Source organism: Hyperolius riggenbachi, chromosome 9 (assembly GCF_040937935.1).
Source record: "Hyperolius riggenbachi isolate aHypRig1 chromosome 9, aHypRig1.pri, whole genome shotgun sequence".
Lineage (NCBI taxonomy): Eukaryota > Metazoa > Chordata > Amphibia > Anura > Hyperoliidae > Hyperolius > Hyperolius riggenbachi.
The window spans coordinates 23,848,515-23,863,795 of NC_090654.1; the positions used below are offsets into that span (position 1 = coordinate 23,848,515).

The following is a 15,281-nucleotide window of genomic DNA, read 5'->3' on the forward strand; positions in this document are numbered from 1 at the left end:
TTTGCCCGCATTGCGTTTCTTTTCTGGGGAAATGTTTGCCCGCATTGCGTTAATTTTCTGGTGAAATGTTTGCCCGCATTGCGTTAATTTTCTGGTGAAATGTTTGCCCGCATTGCAGTAATTTTCTGGTGAAATGTTTGCCCGCATTGCAGTAATTTTCTGGGGAAATGTTTGCCCGCATTGCAGTAATTTTCTGGGGAAATGTTTGCCCGCATTGCGTTTATTTTGTACTGACATGTTGCCCGCATTGCGTTTATTTTGTACTGACATGTTTGCCCGCATTGCGTTTTTATTTTGTACTGACATGTTGCCCGCATTGCGTTTATTTTGTACTGACATGTTTGCCCGCATTGTGTTTATTTTGTACTGACATGTTGCCCGCATTGCGTTTATTTTGTACTGACATGTTTGCCCGCATTGCGTTTTTATTTTGTACTGACATGTTGCCCGCATTGCGTTTATTTTGTACTGACATGGTTGCCCGCATTGCGTTTATTTTGTACTGAAATGTTTGCCCGCATTGCGTTTTTATTTTGTACTGACATGTTGCCCGCATTGCGTTTATTTTGTACTGACATGTTGCCCGCATTGCGTTTATTTTGTACTGACATGTTGCCCGCATTGCGTTTATTTTGTACTGACATGTTGCCCGCATTGCATTTATTTTGTACTGACATGTTGCCCGCATTGCGTTTATTTTGTACTGACATGTTGCCCGCATTGCATTTATTTTGTACTGACATGTTGCCCGCGTTGCGTTTATTTCGTACTGACATGTTGCCCGCATTGCGTTTATTTTGTGCTGACATGTTGCCCATTGCATTTAGTTTCTGGTGTCCGGGGTAACTGTTACTGCATTTATTATTTAATGGTCATAGATGGCTATGTTTGCGGCTTTGTGGTTACGGTATACTATTAGCATCACACAGTTTCTGCACACCCATGATGCAAAGTCTCGTTTGTCCACATCATGGCGTAAACACTGCTTTCTTATGCCTCGGTGTTACATCATTATGTTAGCTCCGCCCATACAATGTCGTGGCCACGCCCATTTTTGACGCGGCGTGCTGCGCGCGCAGCAGCCCCACCCCGGTCTTCATCGCTGTGCACTCTTCAGTCCTCCCCACTTTTCGCCGCCCCAGGTTGGACCTACAAAAATCTGGTCACTCTAACTAAAATCATGTATATTTGGCCCCACCCATGACCATGACCACATTCTGTTGCGTGACACACGGCCATTTTTCGGCACACCACGCGATTTTGTCAGTAAAAACCATCTTGTCAGTACATTTTTAGGTATTTGTTAGTAAAATATAATGTAAATGGTTGGCAGCACTGGTCTCTGATTTCTTTTAACATTTAAATACAGCGGATTACCCCCCTCCCCCCACAAAAAACTTTATTAACAAAAAAAAAAATGAAGAACCTGCGGAAATCGGAGGGACACGTGACAGAATAGAGAATTTCAATGGGTTTGGAAATCTGCATTTGTGACCCATCCCTATTTACATAGTGTGAGGCAGCCGTGACTGTAGCGCCCGAAATATCCCCGCTGGGGGCGCTGTTGTTGTTGTGGTTTCGCATTGCCGCCTCGCGGTGACCGCATAGCCGCGTGTACGCATCGCGCGGGCGCCTCTGTTTACATTGCACGGGGGAGTTTCAGTCACGTGACAGATGCCTCGGACGCTGACGTCACGCGGCGGCCCCGCCTGCGGCCTACGGGTGGGCGGAGACTGCGGGGATTGGATGACGTCGGGATGCTCAGCTCTCCTGACGTCGCCATGCACACAGAGAGGCAGGCTGCGGCGCATGCGCGGAATAGCGGATCCCGAGCTGCTCCGCATCACACAGCTGCCTGGTGACTGGATGAGCCGCCGCTTCCTCTGCGAGCTGCCAGCCGAATGCTGGGCGCTGCTACCGGAACCGGTGAGGACTGGCGCGCGCGTGCGGAGCGCTGCTGATTGGCTGCCCGCCGGCTCTGGGCGCTTCTAGCTGTGGAGTGGAGACTGGATGCTGATTGGTGCGCTGCGTGGCTGCGCCTGTTGCGCTGAGATGTGGAGGAGCTGCCACTGGCCTGATGTGTGTCTGTCTGTGTGTGCTGATCTCACTATTACCTCGTCACTACTACCTCACCAACCATCATCACCTCACCTCATCACTACTATCACCTCTCCTCACCATCATCTCATCACCTGCACCACTGTGTGCTGACCTCTCTATTACCTCATCACTACTTTCACCTCACTATTACCTCACCAGCCATCACCTCATCACTACTATCACCTCACTATCCATCACCTCATCACTACTACCTCACCAACCATCATCACATCACCTCATTACTACTATCACCTCTCCTCCCTTATCACCTGCACCACTGTGTGCTGACCTCATTATTACCTCATCACTACTACCTCACCAATCATCACCATTACCTCGCCTTCCTCATCACCTGCACTATTGTGTGCTGACATCACTATTACCTCATCACTTCTACCTCATTACCTGCCCCGTGTGCTGGCCTCACTATCCTCATCACTACTACTTCACCACTCATCATCATCATCATCTCTCCTCCTTCATCACCATCACTACTGTGTGCTGACCTCACTATTACCTCATCACTACTACCTCGCTATTCATCCCCTCCCCAACCATCACCTCTTCTCCAACATCCACTGCACTACTGGTTGCTGACCTCACCATTCGTCACCTGCACTATTGCATGCTGACCTCACTATTACCTCACCAACTATCACCAACACCTTTCATCACCATCACCTAATACCTCAACATCCATTGCCTCTCCTCCCTCATCGCCTGCACTATTGCGTGCTGACCTTGCTATGCTCGCCTCTCCTCCCTTATCAACTGCATTACTGTGTGCTGACCTTACCTCATTAATCCTCACCTCTCCTCCCTCATGACCTGCAATACTGTGTGCTGACATCACTTTACCCACCTCATCCACCTTATCACATGCACTGCTTTGTGCTGACCTCACTATTACCTCACTATTACCTCACCATTACTGTTACCTCCATCACCTCCCCTCCTTCATCCACTGCACTTTATGCTGACCTTACTATACTCGCCTGGCACCACTCATCACCTGCACTGCTGTGTGTTGACCTCACTATTACCTCACCACCTCACCAACCATTACCTCACTATTACCTCACCATTACTGTTACCTCCATCACCTCCCCTCCTTCATCCACTGCACTGTATGCTGACCTTACTATACTCGCCTGGCACCACTCATCACCTGCACTGCTGTGTGCTGACCTCACTATTACCTCACCATCCATCATCTCTCCCCCCCCCCCCCCCTCTTCATGGCCTGCACTGCTGTGTGCTGACCTCACTATTACCTTACCAATACTATTACCTCACCATCTATCACCTTTCCTCCCTCATCACCTGCACTACGGGGAGCTGACCACTCTCTTCCCTCAGCTTCTCCCCAAGCCTACTATTCATTACCTCATGTCCTTCATCACCTTGCCCCCCTCATCTCTCCTCCCTCACTGCCGCCTGCTCTGACCCTTCTTTTCTCCATCATTACCTCCCCTCCCTCATCTCCTCCCACCTTACTATTCATCACCTTGCCCCCCTAATCTCTCCTCCCTCACTGCCGCCTGCTCTGACCCTTCTTTTCTCCATCATTACCTCCCCTCCCTCATCTCCTCCCACCTTACTATTCATCACCTTGCCCCCCTACTCTCTCCTCCCTCACTGCCGCCTTCTCTGACCCTTTTCTCTATCATTACCTCTCCTCCTCTATCATCATTTACATTGGTCTGTGTGCTGACACCTCTCCGCCCTCCTATTCACATCCTTATCACCCAGCTCACTATTCCTCACCTTCACTGTGTGCTGCCCTTTATCTGATCTCTTGTCCCCTCCATCACCTCTCCTCCCTCATCACATGCACAGAGGTGCCCTGTGTCATAATTTCAACCATTGCAGGAAAGGAGGCCGGAATTTGTCTCTTCACAAAATATTTAGTCTGCTGTAAATTTGGAATGTCTGATGTGTGGTGGCACCTGTTATATGTAGGTTTGGAAAGAATACTGGACGTGAGATTGCCCTACCTCCAGTGCTACCCGCTCCTGTCCTTCCCACCCTGCTGCTCTCCTGTCCTGCTGCCGGGGTCATGGCACCTGTTGTGAGTAGGTGGCTGCAAGGTTTGGAAAAATACTGGAGGTCAGATTATCCTTATTCCGGATTTTTTTATATAGCTTAAAGGACAACCGAGGTGACATGTGACATGAAGAGATAGACGTGTATGTACAGTGCCTAGCACACACAAAACTAGACTGTGTTCCTTTTTTTCCTTTCTCTGCCTTAAAGAGTTAAATATCAGGTATGCAAGTGACAGTTTTTTATCTGGGTTGGGACTGGGTCAGACTATAGAATAACCCTCACTGATAAGTAATTACAGCCATAAAATACTTTTTTCCCCTCGGGTCACTGCCACTTGCTATAGGTATTGAAAATCTAACAGGTCGGTTTCCTTATGGGGTATTCTTAGTTATTTATTTACAGAAACATAGGGCCAGTGCACACCTAAAAGAGCTAGCGTAATTGCAAGCGCTCAGTGCTTTTTGAAGTGATTTTTCTAGGCATGTGCCTAGTGATTTTTGGAGTGTTTTGGTGTAGCGCTATTTTTTGTTACAGTAGAGCTGGAACGGAACAGCTTCTGTAACAAAAACGCTTGGAAAATTGTTCTGATCTAGCAATTTTCAGAGAGATTTTCCACTTTCCTATACTTAACATTGAGGCTGAATCGCTTCACAAAAGCTGCAGGACCCCCGTTTGTGTTTGGGGAAAAAAATCGCATCGCTCTGTTGTGTTCCATCCCATTCAAATACATTAGCCAAGCGCTTTTAAAAGCGCCCTTGGTGTGCACAAGCCCTTACTTGTTGTTACTTGTACTCTTCAGGCCAACTGCCAGAATGGTGTGAAAATGAGTAGGGAAACTGGTGTAAATCTTTGTAAAGAATGAGGCTGGGAACACACTTAGAAACGCTAGCGTTACGGTAAACGCCAATGGTAGTCGGCTACATTAAAAAAACGCATATGTGTTTTAAAACGTGTTTTTAAAAACTCTGGTTTTGTTGCATGGTTTTCAAAAACTCACATAATGAAAGTCAATGGTAACGCAATGTAATGCGTTTTTGTATGCGTTTTTTTGTTTTGTTTTCTGTTTTATAATTTTCGGTGGCCAGTGGTCCTTTTAAAGTTAAATTCATATTGAGAAAAGTGCAGCTCTGTACAGCGCACTGATTTTGCCCAGGTTCTTCTACCTTCTTGTGTGGTTCTTATGCAAATACCTGGCATTGCAGAGAGTTTGTAAGAAAATACAAAAAGGCAGTCTGAGCGGATATTTTGCCGGTGTGCAAAAAGAGAAAAGTGTTGTGTTTGTGTGTGTATAATCACTCGTGCAAGGATATCGGGGATCCTTTATATCCTAGTACCCCAAACAGTTTACTGTGGTTCTGCTAGCAAGTAGGTTGAATTCAGAAATGGAAATTTAGGGCTCGTTTCCACTATTGCAATGCAGAATCGCCTGGATTCCACCGCTGATGAAATCGCATGCGGATGCGATTCCCCATGCGTTTTTTGCAGCGAATTCGCATAGGTGAGGGTATATGCGATTTTAACCATGTCACTGCCTGTGTGAATTTACATCGGGACCTATGCGAATTCGCGGCAAAAAACGCATGGGGAAAACGCATGCGATTTCCCTATTAAATACATTGCATGCGATTCGCATGCATTCCACTCTCAGACGAATTCGTTGGCTCTTTTGTGCGTTTTTCAGCGCTCAAAAAAAACGCACATCACCAACACAACAGTGGAAACATGCCCATTCACTTGTATACCATGTGCGAATCCGCATGCGTTGGATGCATGCGGATTCGCAATAGTGGAAACGAGCCCTTAAGTTTTAATGGTCTTCAGTTGTGATTTATACAGCAATGACCTGGCAGGTTTTTCAATGAAAGTGTGTACTTTAACATTTGGACGCTTATTTTTTTTGAGCTGTAAGCAATTTAGGAGGAAAGGTACAGGTGATATTTATGGCAACTGTTGGTGTTTGTGGTTTGCCTTCACATTTCTTGTCTAAACTGATTTTGGAAAAACCTGCTGTTCTACAGAGGATGACAAGTGTCAATGTCTATCTTTTTTTTTTTTTTTGTTTTGTTTTTTTTTGTTTTTTTTGTTGATGTTGTTTATTTTTGGTTTTCTTTATGGCCTTTAAAACTCCCTTTAGAGAATATTGCCCGAACAAAAATCTGTGTGTATTGTGTTATTTATCAGTACATGTTGCACTGGGTGGTGCAGCTAATAGTAAAATCTCTGTAAGGGCTGGAACCCACAGGAGCGCTTTTGGCAGCACTGCGATATGCTAGCAGTTTGCCAAAACGCTGGGCTAATGTTAATGGATGGGGCAACTTCCACAGGAGAGTTTGCGTTTCCCAGAAACGCAAACGCAGGACCTGCAGCATTTTGGGAGCGTTAGCGCTTCAATGTAAAGTATTGAAACGCTAGCAAAACCTAAACTGAGCGGTTTTGCTAGCGTTTTGCGGTTCAGCACACTGTAACAAAATGAAAAATAATTCACAGGACCAATCAGGATCAAAACGCAAAACGCTAGGCACCCGCTGGGGAAAAAAATACAATGTTGCAAAACATGACCAAAAACGCACATGAATCCGCTTGCAAACCGCTCAGACAAAACGCTAGCGGTTGCGTTTTGCGTTTGCGGTTTTCAGTGGGTTCCAGGCCTTAGGGCTCGTTCTCACTATTAGCACTTTTTCATTTGTTTCAAGCACTGGCGATTTTTTTCAAAATCACCCTGAAAGCGCTTACACCATGCTTTCCTATGCTCTAGTTCAGATTGGGGCGTTCCGTTCGCTTTCTGATCTGAAAAGCGATGCATGGACCAACTTCGGGGCGATTCCGCCTCAATGGGAGGTATAGGAAAAAATGCAAAACGCTCACAAAATTGCTTTGTGCAGCGATTGCGTTCACGTTTTATGAATAAATTATATTTATTCCTTTTTGGGTCAAAGAGTTCACTTCCTGACTTGTGTCAGGGAGTGAATTAAAATGCTCTGGAAAAGCGCTTAGAAAAGCGCTTATAACAAAAACACACCGCCCACCCAATCGCCGGGAATTGCAAGAAAAAAACGCCCAACGCGAACGCCCATGCGATCGGAAAGCAATGTGAACAAGGCCTGATTTATATTACCAATATTTCACTACGCATTTCCCGACACTTATTCGAACCTATTTATAGTGCCTAAAGAAAAGGTAAAGATTTCTCTTGGGAAAGGGGGCATCAACTACTAATTGGAATAAAATTCAATCCTTGGTTAAAGTTTCTCTTTAAATGCTATGTAGTAGCCAATCGGCTACTGGCTGCACAATTACCCAAATAACTGCCTGGGTGCCCAATCATTGAAAATTAAGATAGGTGTCTATTAGATGCTTGCCCATCATGGTGCCCATTTGACCTGCTTTATCTCTTTAACCCAGTTTGGATGAGGTTGAGTGTAAGTGTGTTTCTGAGGGGCGGGAGATGAACGGGGATCCCTCAGACACTACAGATTTTGCTGGGAGTTTTGTTGGGTGACATGCGGCAGTATACAGTAATGGTATATTATTACTGTATAATCCAGATGGTGGGCCTATTCACCTGCAGTGTAGAGTACTGCTGACACCAGTCATTTGATCAGATGGGGCGGTGGACAGAAATGCTTACTGCGGTTCAAGAACGCATCAGATCACTAGGGGGAATGGCGAACATTGCTTTCTATGCAAAGCCAAATCCTGATTCCTGATTCTTCTGCTAGGTACACTCTATGAGATTTTCTGGCAGATTAAGGCCCCGTTTACATTCAATCAGTTAGTATGCGTTTTTTTTTCTTCTCCATAGCAGTACATTGTGAAAAAGATTTCAGTTAAAACGCGTTAAAGAGAAACTCCGACCAAGAATTGAACTTTATCCCAATCAATAGCTGATACCCCCTTTTACGTGAGAAATCTATTCCTTTTCACAAACAGACCATCAGGGGGCGCTGTATGGCTGATATTGTGGTGAAACCCCTCCCACAAAGAAATTCTGAGTACGTACTCTTGGCAGTTTCCTGTCTGTGAACCCTGTTGCATTGTGGGCAATAGCTGTTTACAGCTGTTTCCAACTGCCAAAACAGCAAGCAGCAGCTGCATCACCTGCCAGCAGTAAAAATGTCACCATGTAATACATGTAAGAATATAAATCGGGGATTTAATAGATTTTACAATGGGCAAGCACTGACTAAATCATTTATACATAATTATTGTAAAAATGAAGAACTTTTTTATTACATTATTTTCACTGAAGTTCCTCTTTAAAGGGCTTCTTTCGCGAAAGAAGTAGGCAGCATTTCCTGAACAACAGTTGCAAAATCTAACTGACATAATAGTGTGCAAGTGATTAGGGAGGCCGGCTGGTATCTTGCTATTTTGGCAGTTAAACTGTTGTTCAGGAAATGCTGTTGAAAACAAAGAAAGCCCTGAGAATCCCCCTTAAAAAGATGGACTGGCCCAAAACCTGTCATATCTCTGTATTTTTTTAAGCGTTGCTGTCGACCACTGAAAATGCAGCGCTTAAAGGGGCACTATGGCGAAAAATTGTAAAATGTAAAATATGTGCAAACATATACAAATAAGAAGTACATTTTTTCCAGAGTAAAATGAGCCATAAATTACTTTTCTCCTATGTTGCTTTCACTTACAGTAGGAGTAGAAATCTGACAGAAGCGACAGGTTTTGGACTAGTCCATCTCTTCATAGTGGATTCTCAGGGATTTATTTATTTTCAAAAGCACTTAGTGAATGGCAGTTGCTCTGTCCAACTGCCAGAAAAACTGTGTGGCAAGCAGGGAAGCTGGCCAGCATCATTGTTTAAATCTTTTTTAGAGAATATCTTTTTATAAAGTATAAAAGCCTTGCTGAGAATCCCCTATGAATAAATGGACTAGTCCAAAACCTGTCGCTTCTGTCAGATTTCTACCACCTACTGTAAGTGACAGCAACATAGGAGAAAATGAATTTATGGATCATTTTACTCTGGGAAAAACATACTTCTTATTTGTTTGTTTGCACATATTTTAAATTTAAAACTTTTTTCGCCATAGTGCCCCTTTAAGGCCCGTCTGAACCAGCCCTAATAAATACATTTTCCATCTGTGGCTTCAGTAACCAGAAAAAGTAATACTTGGGGGAAAAAGTGCTTTGAATCAGAGCCTAAAGTTATCCCTACAAAGGTCAACTGGATATAGATACGACCATTAATGCCTATCCATTCAGATTTCCTTTATATAGTGATCAATTCCTACCCTGCATGGCAGACTGCAAGCATTATACTGCTTCATGCAATGCTACCATCGATTTCCGCACCCTCTCAACCTATTTTGCTAGCGTGGAAGTCTTTCTTGCATGCCGTTTTTCTCACTCTGCTATGAGCTGTTGCTTGTACTTCTGGCTACAGTTATAGTTTAAAGTAAGCCACTCTTGCACAGTTATTAATTTCTGGAAATTGTGCTCTATAAATATTATCTGTAAAGCCTACACAGCAACCCACACACTTCAGGAATGACAGATCTCCTCCCAGACACACAAAGAATTCTGTAACCTACGGCTTAGCTATAAGGTGCAACCGGATCTGTTCTGACATGACAGACAGCCACCTGGAGGATGTACAGTAAACATTAAAGAGATCCTCCAGACTAAAAATCTACTCAGCAGCACTGAAAAGGTTTGGGGTTTCTTTAACAGTTTCACAGCATCAGAACTTTGTTTTTCTTACCCAAGCCTCATTTTTAGCTGCACAGAAGAAAACTGCCCGGGCATTTTTCCCCTGATGCGGTGCAAAGCCTGATGGGATTTCTCATGTTCTTCTTCTGCTGTTTTGGTGCAATTTTTTTTTTTTTTTTTTTTTTGAATTTGAGATTTGAAGCCCAGCGTGCACAGCTGGGAGGGGGTGATCCAGACACAGGACAGAACTGTGTCTCATGCTCCCTGTCACCTCCTCTCAGCCAAAAAGATGGCTACCCCCATGAAATCACAAACATTTGCCTGTTCTTTTAAAACAGGGTGGGTGAGAGATTATATTGTCTATTTTAATTACAGTAACTTGACCAGTTGCCGACCGCCCACTACCTATGGGTGGCGGCAAAGTGGCTTCCCCGTAACGCCGATCAGCTGCGGCACCTGGGGGATTGATTAGCCGGGGATCGTGCACAGCGATGCGCGTGCATCCGCCGGCATTAGGCTCCGCCCACCCGCCACGTCAAGCCGGCGGCGGATTGTAAATATCCCGATCTCGCCGTACAACGTGTATAATACACTTTAATGTATACAAAGTGTATTATACAGGCTGCCTCCTTCCCTGGTGGTCACAGTGATCGAGTGACCACCAGGGGAGGAGGCAGATGTGTATGTAAACACACACACTGATCCTGTCCCCCTGCCCCCATGATCGCCCACAGCACCCATCACCCCCCCCTAATCACCCCCTGTCACTATCTGTCAACGGTATATTTTAGATTAGGTGCTAAACTGCCCCCTGGGGGCTCCTGATCACCCCCCCCCCCCCCACACACACACACCCTCAGATCCTCCCCAGACCCCTTGTGTACTGTATACATCTATTCTCCCCTGTAATCACCCACTGATCACATGTCAATCACCCATCTGTCACCCCCTGTCACCACCTGTCACTGCTACCCATCAGATTAGACCCTAATCTGCCCCTTGCGGGCACCCACCCTCAGATTGCCCTCAACCCCTAAGCCCCCCCCCCCCCCCCCCCGATCACCTCGGCAGTGCATTGCTTGCATCTATTCCCCCCTCTAATCACACCCTGAGATGCCCATCAATCACCACATGTCACTCCCTAGCACACCTACCCATCAGATCAGGCCCTTTTCTTATCACTGCAAAAAAACACTGTACAATAACTGTGGCGCTGTAAAGATCAGTTTTGATATATATTTTTTTTTTTTAATCAAAACTCAGTGACCACAGCTTTCTACATCACAAGTAGTCCCTTTTACTAGGTAGGTGCTATTATTCCTGGGTAGTCTCAGAGGAATACCCCCTAAATTTAGCAGTCCACCATGGCAAAAAAGGGGTATTCCGCTGAAGAGGCCGCCGAGATTCTGGCCCAGTGGGGTGAGTGCGATTGGGAAGCCTCATCCGACGAATCAACCGGGTCAAAATACGAACCGGTGACCATCAGTGGCTCTCTGTCTGATAGCAATGACGAGGTTGAGGTCCCGGCTAGTGTCAGGCGTACCACACCCCATGTCACTGAACCGCAGGTGGCGCAGGATCAGACTCAAGGGCAGCAGAGTGGTGCTAGCGCTGATCCGAGTTTTCTTGGTGAGGCATGCACCAGCAGCGTAGCATCTCCTGGACCTAGCACCAGTACTACCGTAGACCCTGGTGAAGTGGCGAGCACCAGCATGGTAGTAGAAACTGGTTCGGTGGCACGTGCATTAAGACCCGAGTCGCAGCCACCAGCAAAACGAGCCCGTACTACCCATAGTCTCCCAGAGGTGCTGGCAAATCCCAATTGGCAATCCCCTGGCTCTGCCGCACCCGTATTTCCCCTTTTCACCGCCCAGTCTGGAGTCCAGATGGAGACAGATGATCTAGAATTGGCCCTAGACTTTTTTCATCTGTACTGCACCGTGGATCTCTACGACTTCATTGTGGCTGAGACCAACCGTTATGACACACAATGCGCAACCGCCAATCCGAGAAGCTGCCATGCCCAGCCTTTTCGGTGGAAACCACTCCCAAGTTTCCGAACGTAACATTTTTTGGGGCCTTCTCCTTAACATGGGTCTAGTCAAAAAGAATGTATTGCGGTCTTATTGGTCTACGCACCCAATACATCACATGCCCATGTTCTCTGCTGCCATGTCCAGGTCACGATTTGAGAACATCCTTGCGTTTCCTGCACTTCAGTGCCAATACAACCTGACCTCTAAGAGGCCACCCTGCTTATGACCGGTTCCACAAAATTCGGCCCCTCATAGACCACCTGTCATCAAAATTTGCAGATGCTTATACCCCTGAACAGTAATTTTGTGGCATTTGGTTTCCAGTCTACTCCTCACGGTTTTGGGCCCCTAAAATGCCAGGAACCCCACAAGTGACCCCATTTTAGAAAAGACACCCCAAGGTATTCAGTTAGGTGTATGAGTTCATAGAAGATTTTATTTTTTTGTCACAAGTTAGTGCAAAATGACACTTTGTGAAAAACAAAACAATAAAAATCAATTTCTGCTAATTTGTGACAAAAAATAAAATCTTCTATGAACTCACCATACTCCTAACGGAATACCTTGGGGTGTCTTCTTTCTAAAATTGGGTCATTTGTGGGGTTCCTATACTGCCCTGGCATTTTAGGGGCCCTAAACCGTGAGGAGTACTCTAGAAACCAAATGCCTCAAAAGGACCTGTGAAATCCTAAAGGTACTCATAGGACGTTCTCGGAGTTTCCTTAAGGCGCGTACACACACCGTATTGTAACAAACGATGGGTCCGTCTGACCCTCCCGTGCGGCGGTCGTTCCGCCGACAGTAGCACGTGAGTACAGGTTGTCGGCAGACTGATAGGGCTTTTTTTGACTCATCCGCCGGGCTGTTTACACTACAAGAGCTTTTCTAAGCGCTAGTGATGTGAAAAGCTCTTGCTAATGCATTGCTGTTTTGTTTTTTTCTTCTTATAAAATCACATCTCACAAGTGGGATCACACTCGTAGCATTACATTAGCGAGAGCTTTTTGAATCACAAGCGCTTAGATAAAAGCTCTTGTAGTGTGAACCAGACCTCACTATCACAGTAGGCAGTAAGAATCTGACAGATCTTCAGGTTTTGGACTAGCCTATCTCCTCATGGGTGATTTTGAGGGTCTTTATTTTTAAAAACACTTACTGAGCAACCTTCAGTTTCTCAGCCCAACTACCAAAACAGTGTGCAAGGGGAAAGGGAGGCTGGCTGACATTCTTTAAATAGATCCTTTCTTCCAAGTAGTTATTTTTCTAAAAAGTAATGGAAATGCTGAGAATCCTGTCAAATCTGTCAGAGCTTTACTGCCTACTGTAAAGCTACGTACCCACATTGCGATTATTGGCACAACTTTTTTCCCATGACCAGCGTTTTTTTGTTTGTTTTTTTTATTGTTCCTACGCGATCATTTCTTCGGTGATTTTTTTTAAAAAAAATTTTATTTTTATTTTTTGCACCGTGGGTACATGTGTGCACGACAGTGTTTTGCGACGTGCACCGATTATGATCGTCACAGCGGATCGGACTGTTAAGATCCTCAACAACTCTCACGCAAAATGCTGCTATCCTTTGAACGCTTGTTTGCGCCCGTCGTGTGCTGTCGTGTGTTCCTGCAGGTAAGAAGATGGGTCGGATCGCTCGTTCGTCTGGTCACGTCGCTGAACGTTCCCCGATCTATCTACCAATGATGACCAACCTAGTAAAGTAATATACGCTGCATTTACTCTAGAAGGAATGTACTTCTTATAAACATACATTTTGATTTTTTTGGGATGCTGGTCCTTAAATGAATCTGGTATCGTGTGGCCAATGCCTGGCAGTTCCTTGCGGAGGGAACAAACATGCACAGGTTTCCTATTAACAGCAGTGGAACTGATGCTAGTGTTGTTTGATTGTCCTTGCTGTATGTATGGGTGAGCTCATGTGGCAGAGGTATGGAGTCCTCTGAGAAATGGGGGTGAGCGAGGGACATGAATTACTGAGTTCTGGCATGTTGGTGACAGAGGTTTCTCTTATCTATGTCTCCACCTCTTGCTGCTGCGCTGTCACCATCCTCACTAGACTTTCCAAGGCATGCAAGCATTGTGCAAGAGGATGTCATGTTCACATAAATAGCTTTACAACATTTTACAGGCATCGATCTGTAATGGCAAAAGGATGTCTGCTCTTACTACTAATATCCAAATGTATTGAAGTTGTATGGTACTTTTAAAGTAAATCTTTAAAGTGAATGTTTACCAACTTAAAAATAAAGTCAGATACTCACCTAAGGAGAGGGAAGGCTCGGTCCTAATGAGACTTCCCCCTCCTCTCCCAGTGCCCACCCGGTCCTGCGCAGGATCCCCCGTAGCAGTATTCGACCAGTTCGGTCAAATACTGCCACTTCCGCAGCTGAAGGGAGCACTCGGGCTCCCGAAAACGGGCCGCTCCATACTACGCATGCGCGAGCGCCCTCTATGTCGCACTCTCGCGTGCGTAGTTTGGAGCGGCCCGTCTTCGGAAGCCCGAGTGCTCCCGAAGACCTCCGAAGTCCCTGCGGCGGCGGACGAGAACGGGGGAGCCAGCGCAGCACCGAGGGCACCGGGAGAGGAGAGGGAAGGCTCATTAGGACCGAGCCTTCCCTCTCCTTAGGCGAGTATCTGACTTTTTTATTTTTAAATTGGTAACCACTGGCTTTAAAGAGAATCCATACTGTCCGATTTGTACAATAAAAAACATACCAGTAGAGTCACTGTGAATCTTCTAGAAATAACCTGTGGTGGGGAAATGGTAAAGTTTGCCAATAAATATCATCCCGATACAAAACTTCCTGGGGTTTCGAGGATTCTTTGGTTGTTTCTCACAACTGCAATAAACCTGCCATTACAAATATACATTGATCATTTCCTGGTCAGAGTGCACACAAGCAAAGTCAGTCGTGGGTCAAATACTGACTTTCCCTGGCTGTACAGTTCCAGTGCTAGGATTGCTTTATGGACAGATGTTGCTGTTTATTCCCCTGCCGTTTACGTGCCTGTTCTCCTTTCAGGCTCCTCTGGCACATACAGGAAGTGAGGTCACAGTCATGGGCTCCTGATGGGCAGGAGAGCTTCTGATGACGTCTCAGATGTTCCTCGTATTTCCTTTGTGGCGAGTGTAGAGCCGACCTTCCAATCTCACAGGTAAAGCATTACATGGTGATTTTTATTCCAGCAGTTATGTTTTACAGCTGGGCATTTGTTAGATGCTGATAATATATTTTGGTGATGAAGTTTTTTTCTTGCAATAAACGCTGCTTTTCAAAATGGTTATTATTTAGTAGCAGTACGATGTTTTCTTTTACTGCTCCTACGCATTAAGCTCCCGATGACGCATATGCTCGCTTCCACGCACGCGGCCCTGGCCGCGCAGTCGCAGTCTAGGTAGACACAAGATTAGATTGG

The 15,281-nt window shown here is 45.6% G+C and overlaps 1 protein-coding gene across 2 annotated transcripts in view; it reads left to right on the top strand.

The window, feature by feature from the left end:
* Positions 1 to 1,780: 1,780 nt before the first annotated feature.
* Positions 1,781 to 15,281, top strand: part of TMEM184B (transmembrane protein 184B) — a 160,142-nt gene continuing 146,641 nt past the window's right edge. The window contains exons 1-2 of one of the 2 annotated variants that reach the window (XM_068252134.1): positions 1,781 to 1,926; positions 14,888 to 15,020. The gene's annotated coding sequence lies outside the window, so the exon portion shown is untranslated. The remainder of the gene's footprint in view (positions 1,927 to 14,887; positions 15,021 to 15,281) is intronic. The other variant, XM_068252135.1, reaches the window with a different exon arrangement.